The 12,107-nt window shown below is 43.7% G+C and overlaps 2 pseudogenes; both read left to right on the forward strand.

The window, feature by feature from the left end:
* Window positions 1–4,680: 4,680 nt before the first annotated feature.
* Window positions 4,681–4,832, forward strand: LOC134855879 (5.8S ribosomal RNA; annotated as a pseudogene).
* Window positions 4,833–5,145: 313 nt separating this feature from the next.
* Window positions 5,146–10,427, forward strand: LOC134855876 (large subunit ribosomal RNA; annotated as a pseudogene).
* The last annotated feature ends 1,680 nt before the right edge of the window (window positions 10,428–12,107 follow it).

Below are 12,107 nucleotides of genomic sequence, written 5' to 3' on the forward strand. Positions count from 1 at the left end.
TGGTTTCAGTGTCTGCCTGAAAAGGCGGATGCGAAGCTACAATTGATGGATTATGACTGAACGCCTCTAAGTCAGGACTCAGACCTAAAGCATAGATTAAATTGCTCTATCTGCATCATGAAAATTGCCTTTAATGGTTTAATTTGGCAGTATCAAGTATATTGATGCTGTTGACCCCGATGTCAGATAGGAAAGCTATCCCCCATTGATGATGGGAAAGCCTGGACTTGCTGTAAGCGATCAAGTAGCTTGCGCTACGAGATGCTGAGGCAATGTTCTTCAGGCAGGGATGTATTTATCCCAAAACCCCCGAAAGATGGTGCAAAGAGAGTTGACCTGATGCACGTTAGGTTGACTCAAGGTGATCCTTCTTGGTGATCCTTTGATAGATGGTCCATCTAAGATGGTCCATCTAAGAGTTGATCTAACTAAGGTTAGATTAACTCAAGGTAGTCCTCAATGGATCACCTTAGATTCCGGAAAGATGGTGCAAAGAGAGTTGACCTGATGCAAGTTAGGTTGACACAAGGTGATCCTTCTTAGTGATCCTTTGATAGATGGTCCATTCAAGATGGTCCATCTAAGAGTTGATCTAACTAAGGTTAGATTAACTCAAGGTAGTCCTTAATGGATCACCTTAGATTCCCGAAAGATGGTGCAAAGAGAGTTAACCTGATGCACGTTAGGTTGACTGAAGGTGATCCTTCTTGGTGATCCTTTGATAGATGGTCCATCTAAGATGGTCCATCTAAGAGTTGACCTAACTAAGGTTAGATTAACTCAATGTAGTCCTTAATGGATCACCTTAGATTCCCGAAAGATGGTGCAAAGAGAGTCAAAGTAGCTTGCTCGGTGGTTGATGATAGCAAGAAAGAGTCGGTGGTGCATGAGAGTAAGAGAGACGGTGGAGCATGAGACTGGGGATTGGCTCCCAGTTAAAGTAGCTTGCTTGGTGGTTGAAAATAGCAAGGAAGAGTCGGTGGTGCATGAGAGTAAGAGGGACGGTGGTGCATGTGTCTGGGGATTGGCTCCCAGTCAGAGTAGCTTGCTCGGTGGTGCATGATAGCAAGAAAGAGTCGGTGGTGCATGATAGCATGATGTTCCTTCATGGTTCATCTAAGAGTTGGTCTAGCTAAGGTTAGATTGGCTCAAGGTAGTCCTTAATGGATCACCTTAGATTCCCGAAAGATAATTCAAAGAGAGTTGACCTGATGCAAGTTAGGTTAACTCAAGGTGATCCTTGTTGGTGATCCTTAGTATGATGGTGGTGCATTAGCAAGAAAAACGGTGGTGCATGATAGCTTGAGACTGGGGATGGGCTCCCAGTCAAAGTAGCTTGCTCGGTGTGGATGATAGCAAGTGAGAGTCAGTGGTGCATTATAGCAAGAGAGAAGGTAGCCAAATGTCTCGTCATTGTTGACGCCAAAATCAGGTAGCCAAATGCCTCGTCATTTTTGACGCCAAAAGCAGGTAGCCAAATGCCTCGTCATTGTTGGCTTTGTTCTAATCGAGAGAACACTTACTTTTGGAGAAATCCGATCGTAGGAGTGATCAGTCTTCGGATTGATCCATTTCTTTTACTGGTGTATCTGTCAGATCCTAAGGGACTGGCTAGAACACTTAAAGCAAGTCGCTCGAACTTGGGTATTCTGTTGATCAAAGCGCTGTTTAGATGTAGTACCGGTGTGATACATGTGATTGCATTGAGAGAGCGTTTAAACAGTGTACGATTTTCAGTTTGCCGTCGTTAGAGAAAGACTGAGGAAAGCGAAGGCCCGAATGCTTAAGAACAGGGTGATCTATGCTTGGGTAATCACACTTAGTACGAGAGGAAAAGTGTGTTCAGTTCCCTGGTTTCAAGCGTCTGCCTGAGAAGGCGGTTGCGAAGCTACAATTGATGACCTAAAGCGTAGATTGATTGCTCTATCTGCATCATGAAAATTGCCTTTAATGGTTTAAATTGGAAGTATCAAGTATATTGATGCTGTTGACCCCGATGTCAGATAGGAATGCAATCCCCCATTGATGATGGGAGGTCGCTCAAACTTGGGTATTCTGTTGATCAAAGAGCTGTTTAGATGTAGTACCGGTGTGATACATGTGATTGCATTGAGAGAGCGTTTAAACAGTGTTCGATCTTCAGTTTACCTTCGTTAGAGTAAGACTGTGAAAAGCGAGGGCCCAAACGCTCAAAAACAGGGTGATCTATGCTTGGGTAATTACACTTAGTACGAGAGGAACAGTGTGTTCAGTTCCCTGGTTTCAAGCGTCTGCCTGAGAAGGCGGATGCGAAGCTACAATTGATGACCTAAAGCGTAGATTGAATTGCTCTATCTGCATCATGAAAATTGCCTTTAATGGTTTAAATTGGCAGTATCAAGTATATTGATGCTGTTGACCCGGATGTCAGATAGGAATGCAATCCCCCATTGATGATGGGAGGTCGGTCAAACTTGGTTATTCTGTTGATCAAAGAGCTGTTTAGATGTAGTACCGGTGTGATACATGTGATTGCATTGAGAGAGCGTTTAAACAGTATTCGATCTTCAGTTTGCCGTTGTTAGAGAAATACTGAGGAAAGCGAAGGCCCAAATGCTTAAGAACAGGGTGGTCCAGACAGCTCAAAGTCCGACTGCGGTTGGCTTTGTTCTAATCGAGTGAACACTTACGTTTGGAGAAATCCGATCGTAGGAGTGATCAGTCTTCGGATTGATCCAGTTCTTTTACTGGTGTATCTGTCAGATCCTTAGGGACTGGATAGAACACTTAAAGCAAGTCGCTCGAACTTGGGTATTCTGTTGATCAAAGAGCTGTTTAGATGTAGTACCGGTGTGATACATGTGATTGCATTGAGAGAGCGTTTAAACAGTGTTCGATCTTCAGTTTGCCGTTGTAAGAGAAAGACTGAGGAAAGCGAAGGCCCAAATGCTTAAGAACAGGGTGGTCCAGACAGCTCAAAGTCCGACTGCGGTTGGCTTTGTTCTAATCGAACGAACACTTACTTTTGGAGAAATCCGATCGTAGGAGTGATCAGTCTTCGGATTGATCCGGTTCTTTTACTGGTGTATCTGTCAGATCCTTAGGGACTGGATAGAACACTTAAAGCAAGTCGCTCGAACTTGGGTATTCTGTTGATCAAAGAGCTGTTTAGATGTAGTACCGGTGTGATACATGTGATTACATTGAGTGAGCGTTTAAACAGTGTTCGATCTTCAGTTTGCCGTTGTAAGAGAAAGACTGAGGAAAGCGAAGGCCCAAATGCTTAAGAACAGGGTGGTCCAGACAGCTCAAAGTCCGACTGCGGTTGGCTTTGTTCTAATCGAGTGAACACTTACTTTTGGAGAAATCCGATCGTAGGAGTGATCAGTGTTCGGATTGATCCGGTTCTTTTACTGGTGTATCTGTCAGATCCTTAGGGACTGGATAGAACACTTAAAGCAAGTCGCTCGAACTAAGGTATTCTGTTGATCAAAGAGCTGTTTAGATGTAGTACCGGTGTGATACATGTGATTACATTGAGAGAGCGTTTAAACAGTGTTCGATCTTCAGTTTGCCGTTGTAAGAGAAAGACTGAGGAAAGCGAAGGCCCAAATGCTTAAGAACAGGGTGGTCCAGACAGCTCAAAGTCCGACTGCGGTTGGCTTTGTTCTAATAGGGAGAACACTTACTTTTGGAGAAATCCGATCGTAGGAGTGATCAGTCTTCGGATTGATCCAGTTCTTTTACTGGTGTATCTGTCAGATCCTTAGCGACTGGATAGAACACTTAAAGCAAGTCGCTCGAACTTGGGTATTCTGTTGATCAAAGAGCTGTTTAGATGTAGTACCGGTGTGATACATGTGATTGCATTGAGAGAGCGTTTAAACAGTGTTCGATCTTCAATTTGCCGTTGTAAGAGAAAAACTGAGGAAAGCGAAGGCCCAAATGCTTAAGAACAGGGTGGTCCAGACAGCTCAAACTCCGACTGCGGTTGGCTTTGTTCTAATCGAGAGAACACTTACTTTTGGAGAAATCCGATCGTAGGAGTGATCAGTCTTCGGATTGATCCATTTCTTTTACTGATGTATCTGTCAGATCCTTAGGGACTGGCTAGAAAACTTAAAGCAAGTCGCTCGAACTTGGGTATTCTGTTGATCAAAGAGCTGTTTAGATGTAGTACCGGTGTGATACATGTGATTGCATTGAGAGAGCGTTTAAACAGTGTTCGATCTTCAGTTTGCCTTTGTTAGAGAAAGACTGAGGAAAGCGAAGGCCCAAATGCTCAAGAACAGGGTGGTCCAGGCAGCTCAAAGTCCGACTGCGGTTGGCTTTGTTCTAATCGAGTGAACACTTACTTTTGGAGAAATCCGATCGTTGGAGTGATCAGTCTTCGGATTGATCCAGTTCTTTTACTGGTGTATCTGTCAGATCCTTAGGGACTGGATAGAACACTTAAAGCAAGTCGCTCGAACTTGGGTATTCTGTTGATCAAAGAGCTGTTTAGATGTAGTACCGGTGTAATACATGTGATTGCATTGAGAGAGCGTTTAAACAGTGTTCGATCTTCAGTTTGCCGTTGTTAGAGAAAGACTGAGGAAAGCGAAGGCCCAAATGCTTAAGAACAGGGTGGTCCAGACAGCTCAAAGTCCGACTGCGGTTGGTTTTGATCTAAATCAAACCAGTTTTAGATTGTCGAAAAACAATTTTCAACGGGGGATCACTAGGCTCGCTTTACGAGGAGGAGCACAGCTATATGTGTTAATTCAGTAAGAATCGCAAGATTTGTTTACTGACCTCTCTAACGCAAAAGGCGGTCTCAGCTTCGGCTGTTGATCGCGTCCGAATCAGGGTTATTTGAAATCGATTGAACGCTTACTTTTGGAGAAATCTGATGGTAAGAGCGATCTGTCTTCGGATTGGTCCGTTCTTTTGCTGGTGTATCTACGAGATCCTTCGGGATTGGTTAGAACACTTAAATCAAGTCGCTCAAACTTGGGTATTCTGTTGATCAAAGAGCTGTTCAGATGTAGTACCGGTGTGATACATGTGATTGCATTGAGAGAGCGTTTAAACAGTGTTCGATCTTCAGTTTGCCTTAGCTAGAGTGATAAACTCCTGCACATTACTACTTCGGTAGTTTTATGGATGCTTGAGTGCCTTTAAATCGTAACCTGATTTGGACGAGAGAACCCCCTGAACTTAAGACTATCAGTAAGGGGAGGAAAAGAAATCAACCGAGAATCCCTTTGTAATGGCGAATGAACAGGGAAAAGCTCATCGGGAAGAGGAGTGGTAACACTCCTCGGTGTCCGGTATGGTTTGCTGCCTGGCTTGTTGACTTGACTGGATGTCTATTGGAAATAGCATCAAAGAGGGTAAAAATCCCGTAACAGTCTTGTTATAACTTGTCGACGGCGCATTCCTATGAGTAGAGTTGTTTGAAAGTGCAAATCGAAGCTGGAGATATGTCTCTCCAAAAGCTAATTATAAAGCGAGACCGATAGCAAACAAGTACCGTGAGGGAAAGTTGAAAAGCACTCTGAAGAGAGAGTGAAAAGTACGTGAAACCGTTGAAGGAGAACTGGAGTGAGCGTTATCATGCCCAATGTCTTGAACTTGATTCTAGACCACCGGCTAGTGTTGTTAAAGTCTTTTGGTGATCATTGTTAAAGATGCGAGCTATTTGTTTTCTTCGGATTTCAAATTTGTTGTGTCTTGACTAAATGAGATAAAATTTTATCTCTTTTGTTTGCCTGTCTGACCTTAACATCCCAATCAATGCTCTCTACAGCCCGTCTTGAAACACGGACCAAGGAGTGTGAGTTGCTTGCAAGTGCTGTCGCTGTTTGAAAGCGTACACGCGTAATGAAAGTGAACGGTGTAATTTTTATGAGTTGCAATAACTTTTGTGGTGAGAGCGTCAAAGCGATGTCTCGCAACCACGGACGGTTATGTTGCTAAAACATGACTGATCCAGAGCAAGTAGCACACGACCCGAAAGATGGTGATCTATGCTTGGGCAGGGTGAAGCCACGGGAAACCATGGTGGAAGCCCGAAGCGGTTCTGACGTGCAAATCGATCGTCTGACCTGAGCATAGGGGCGAAAGACTAATCGAACCATCTAGTAGCTGGTTTCCTCCGAAGTTTCCCTCAGGATAGCAAAAGCTTAAGCAAGATTGAAAAATCTTCGCTGTGCAATTTCATCGGTTGAAGCGAATGATTAGAGGACTGGGGGAAAACTTTTCCTTCACCCATTCTCAAACTATAATCGGTGAGATGTTCTTGTGACTTAATTGCACTTGAACTTTGAATGCGAGCTTTTTGTGGGCCGCTTTTGGTAAGCAGAACCGGCGATGTGGGATGAACCAAAAGTTGGGTTAAGGCGCCTAACTACTTGCTCATGAGTCACCACAAAAGGTGTTGATTGATATTGACAGCAGGACGGTGGTCATGGAAGTTGAAAACCGCTAAGGAATGTGTAACAACTCACCTGCCCAATCAATCAGCCCTGAAAATGGATGGCACTAGAGCTCGTGGCCTATACCTGACCATGAACATCAGATTCTGGCTTCGGCTGGATGCTTAAGACTGGTTTAGAACTGGTCTTAAAGTATGTTCATGTGTAGGAGGACGCATTGGTTGCGCAAAAGTGTATACGTGAGTATATGCTCGAAGCGGCCAATGGAGCAGATCTTGGTGGAAGTAGCAAGTACTCAAATGAGAACTTTGAGGACTGAAGCGGGAAAGGTTTTCATGTGAACAGCATTTGCACATGAGTTAGTCGATTCTTAAAGACAGGCTAAGGCCAAAGTCTTGAATAGTGGTTTTTTGAAAACTGCTGAGTCTCGAAAGAGCATCGGGTTAAAATTCCCAAACTTACTCTCTTGGCATTACGACGGCAACGTCATCTCAGTCGAATTTAGTCAATGGGACCTTGGGGAAGAGTTATCTTTTCTTTATAACATGCAGTAGAGACCTTGGAATTGAATCAATCAGAGATAAAGCTCGAACCATGAAAGAGTGTTTCAGCATTTGAAGCATCCCAATTGTTCCTGGTGGCACGTAAAAATTCGGCCCAGCTAATGTCAGGAGAGTGAATCGTACCAATTACCGCATCAGGTCCCCAAGGTGAAAAGCCTCTGGTCTTGGAACAGTGTAGATAAGGGAAGTCGGCAAAATTGATCCGTACCTTCGGATGAAGGATTGGCTCTGAGGAATGGGTGTGACAAGCCTTTAGCTTGAAGTCTCGATATGCTAAAGCGTACGATGGCTCTTCGGAGTTGTTGGCATTTGGCGCATCGATGATGGATATGCTTTAGGTCAAATCTGTCGCACATTAAACGTTCAAACTCTGAACTGGTTTGGACAAGTTGAATCCGACCGTTTAATTAAAACAAAGCATTGCAATGGCTGGTGAAACGGTTCTGACGCAATGTGATTTCTGCCCAGTGCTCTGAATGTCAAAGTGAAGAAATTCAAATAAGCGCGGGTAAACGGCGGGAGTAACTATGACTCTCTTAACTAATCGACAGATGCACCACCGTACACGAGGCAGTATGACGACATAAGGATAAACCAGCAATGGCGCCGTATGTCCGAATGGGAAACGAGGCGATCGACCACAAAACCAAATGGAACAACTTCCAGGACGAAGAGAACAAGAACTCAGAGACTTTGGGTTTAATTTGTAAATACTTTTGTAAATTATACTCTTTGTTGTATGATTTGTTGTTCTCTGAATTCAAAGTTTGAAAAAAAAAAAATAGCCAAATGCCTCGTCATCTAATTAGTGACGCGAATGAATGGATTAACGAGATTCCTACTGTCCCTATCTACCATCCAGCGAAACCACAGCTTTGGGAACGGGCAAAGCCTAATCAGTGGGGAAAGAAGACCCTGTTGAGCTTGACTCTAGTCTGACTTTGTGAAGTGGCTCGAAAGGTGTAGAATAAGTGGGAGATGGCTTCGGCTGTCGTCAGTGAAATACCACTACTTTCGGTGTCACTTTACTAATCCAGTGAAAAAGTAAAGGTACAATCTACGGATTGGCCTAATTAAAGCGTAAGCTTTAATGAGTTGCACAAAGTTTACTTTGCGTAGCTAAAGCAAACCTCCCTGGAGACAGGGTCAGGTCGGGAGTTTGACTGGGGCGGTACATCTGTAAAAAGATAACGCAGGTGTCCTAAGGCTAACTCAGTGGGGACAGAAACCTCACGTAGAGCAAAAGGGCAAATGTTAGCTTGAACTAGATTTTCAGTATGATTACAGACTGCGAAAGCATGGCCTATCGATCCTTTTATTAATCGGTTTAAAGACTTTAAGCAAGAGGTGTCAGAAAAGTTACCACAGGGATGGCTCCCATAAGCAGTGCCTCCTCGCGTTAGGATTGAGTCGTTCGCAGGCGCTCGTTGGAGTGTGCATAATCTGCGGTAATCAGCGATCTCACCTCGGCGGGAGCCGGAAGATATATCTACCATTGGTATCAACACTAAACTGCTGGCGGAAAACCGTGAGGAATTCCGTTAACGCCTCCTCGGTGTATAACAGAGGTTGGGTAATACGGTCCAGTAAGCCATACCTGTAAAAACTCTACCTACATTCAATCCTTTGAGAGAAACCAATCGGAAACAGGAGCGACCGGCCCGAGACAATGTTTTGGTTAGGCAGCACCCGTGGAAGTTTGGACATTGGAATTGTAGGACCCTTAGGGGGTTTGAAGGAGGAGAGTTAGAGCAGCTGATGCTCGAGCGGCATTTTGATGCCCTTGGTTTATGCGAGACCCGCTTAAATAGCGACGGAGTCTCAGATCTTGGTAGAAACTACACCATTATATGCGCGAGCGACCCCGAGAGAAAAGGTAGAAACGGGGTTGCTCTCATTTTCAATTCGTTGAAAATGAAACTAACCAAGCATAGGTGCCAAAGTGATCGAGTTATGGTAGCCTGGTTGAGTAGTCGCATCAACGGTGAAAGGTTTAAAATAGTCGTTTGTTACAGTCCCACTAACCCTGATGATGAGAAAGGTGAAAAGCGGGTTGATTGTTTCTACGCTGATCTCTTCAGAGTAATGAAAGACGGCATCCCCAGCCGTAAAGTTGGATCTCATACTCTGATACTTGGTGATTTGAATGCGAGAATCAGTAAGGAACAATTGACCGAAATGAGACCCCTTGCTGATGCCTGGTCTGCCGACCAAGAAACAAACTCAAACGGTGAAAAATTGCTAGAGTTTTGTTCGACACACGATTTAAAAATCGTGAACACGTTATTTAAGAAACCTTTAAGTAGGCTTATAACGTGGCGTCACCCCAGAGGCTCAGGTGCAGTCATCGATTATATCTTGTCCGATCGGAACACGGTCTGGAGAGATATGAGAGCCAGTTGGGGAGGCAGTACCGGGCATCACTCCGATCATGCTAAACTTATAGGCGTGATTTTACCCCCGAAAGAACCAGGCAAAAAGTCGTTTGAAAGTGAAAGCCTCCTCAGAAAAAGCTTAAAAAGGAAGTCTCCTGGACTGCGGTTCAAAATCAATACCTGTCTGAAATCTGCCCAAGCTCGCTCGTTCCTAACATCAGATAACCGCTTGTCCCACACTGACTCTATAGAGAGCTTCAATAGATCTCTTAAGGAGTTAGTGTGTAATGCCCATGCCAGGTTACCGGTTCCGGAACCTGAGGAAAAAGAAGGTACATTCTTTGAGTATTTAACTGCCGAACAACGTTTGGTTTTTAAAGAAAGGAGAAGTGTACACAGTCAAGTTCTAAACAACAGAACTGACGAATTGGTTGCTGCAAGGAAAAGGCTAAACTTGAAGTGCAACAAGCTGAGAAAGTTTGCTCAAAATGAGATGTTAGAGAGTGGCCTGGAAGGATTTCAAGACAAGCACGTCCTCGGCCAAGCGTTCATAGCGACGTCGCTTTTTGATCCTTCGATGTCGGCTCTTCCTATCATTGCGAAGCAGAATTCGCAAAGTGTTGGATTGTTCACCCACTAACAGGGAACGTGAGCTGGGTTTAGACCGTCGTGAGACAGGTTAGTTTTACCCTGTTGATGAATTGAAACTAACCAGTGGTGGCTTCGGCTGCTACTGAATTTGATCTATGCTTGGGTAATCACACTTAGTACGAGAGGAACCGTGTGTTCAATTCCCTGGTTTCAGCGTCTGCCTGAAAAGGCGGATGCGAAGCTACAATTGATGGATTATGACTGAACGCCTCTAAGTCAGGACTCAGACCCAAAGCATAGATTAAATTGCTCTATCTGCATCATGAAAATTGCCTTTAATGGTTTAATTTGGCAGTATCAAGTATATTGATGCTGTTGACCCCGATGTCAGATAGGAAAGCTATCCCCCATTGATGATGGGAAAGCCTGGACTTGCTGTAAGCGATCAAGTAGCTTGCGCTACGAGATGCTGAGGCAATGTTCTTCAGGCACGGATGTATTTATCCCAAAACCCCCGAAAGATGGTGCAAAGAGAGTTAACCTGATGCAAGTTAGGTTGACTCAAGGTGATCCTACTTGGTGATCCTTTGATAGATGGTCCATCTAAGATGGTCCATCTAAGAGTTGATCTAACTAAGGTTAGATTAGCTCAAGGTAGTCCTTAATGGATCACCTTAGATTCCCGAAAGATGGTTCAAAGAGAGTTAACCTGATGCAAGTTAGGTTGACTCAAGGTGATCCTACTTGGTGATCCTTTGATAGATGGTCCATCTAAGATGGTCCATCTAAGAGTTGATCTAACTAAGGTTAGATTAGCTCAAGGTAGTCCTTAATGGATCACCTTAGATTCCCGAAAGATGGTTTAAAGAGACTTAACCTGATGCAAGTTAGGTTGACTCAAGGTGATCCTACTTGGTGATCCTTTGATAGATGGTCCATCTAAGATGGTCCATCTAAGAGTTGATCTAACTAAGGTTAGATTAGCTCAAGGTAGTCCTTAATGGATCACCTTAGATTCCCGAAAGATGGTTTAAAGAGACTTAACCTGATGCAAGTTAGGTTGACTCAAGGTGATCCTATTGGTGATCCTTTGATAGATGGTCCATCTAAGATGGTCCATCTAAGAGTTGATCTAACTAAGGTTAGATTAGCTCAAGGTAGTCCTTAATGGATCACCTTAGATTCCCGAAAGATGGTTCAAAGAGAGTTAACCTGATGCAAGTTAGGTTGACTCAAGGTGATCCTACTTGGTGATCCTTTGATAGATGGTCCATCTAAGATGGTCCATCTAAGAGTTGATCTAACTAAGGTTAGATTAGCCTAAGGTAGTCCTTAATGGATCACCTTAGATTCCCCAAAAGATGGTTCAAAGAGAGTTAACCTGATGCAAGTTAGGTTGACTCAAGGTGATCCTACTTGGTGATCCTTTGATAGATGGTCCATCTAAGATGGTCCATCTAAGAGTTGATCTAACTAAGGTTAGATTAGCTCAAGGTAGTCCTTAATGGATCACCTTAGATTCCCGAAAGATGGTTTAAAGAGACTTAACCTGATGCAAGTTAGGTTGACTCAAGGTGATCCTACTTGGTGATCCTTTGATAGATGGTCCATCTAAGATGGTCCATCTAAGAGTTGATCTAACTAAGGTTAGATTAGCTCAAGGTAGTCCTTAATGGATCACCTTAGATTCCCGAAAGATGGTTCAAAGAGAGTTAACCTGATGCAAGTTAGGTTGACTCAAGGTGATCCTACTTGGTGATCCTTTGATAGATGGTCCATCTAAGATGGTCCATCTAAGAGTTGATCTAACTAAGGTTAGATTAGCTCAAGGTAGTCCTTAATGGATCACCTTAGATTCCCGAAAGATGGTTCAAAGAGAGTTAACCTGATGCAAGTTCGGTTGACTCAAGGTGATCCTACTTGGTGAGCCTTTGATAGATGGTCCATCTAAGATGGTTCATCTAAGAGTTGATCTAACTAAGGTTAGATTAGCTTAAGGTAGTCCTTAATGGATCACCTTAGATTCCCGAAAGATGGTTTAAAGAGACTTAACCTGATGCAAGTTAGGTTGACTCAAGGTGATCCTACTTGGTGATCCTTTGATAGATGGTCCATCTAAGATGGTCCATCTAAGAGTTGATCTAACTAAGGTTAGATTAGCTCAAGGTAGTCCTTAATGG

The sequence above is a fragment of the Symsagittifera roscoffensis genome, unplaced genomic scaffold (genome assembly GCF_963678635.1).
Source record: "Symsagittifera roscoffensis unplaced genomic scaffold, txSymRosc1.1 SCAFFOLD_118, whole genome shotgun sequence".
Taxonomy (NCBI): domain Eukaryota; kingdom Metazoa; phylum Xenacoelomorpha; order Acoela; family Convolutidae; genus Symsagittifera; species Symsagittifera roscoffensis.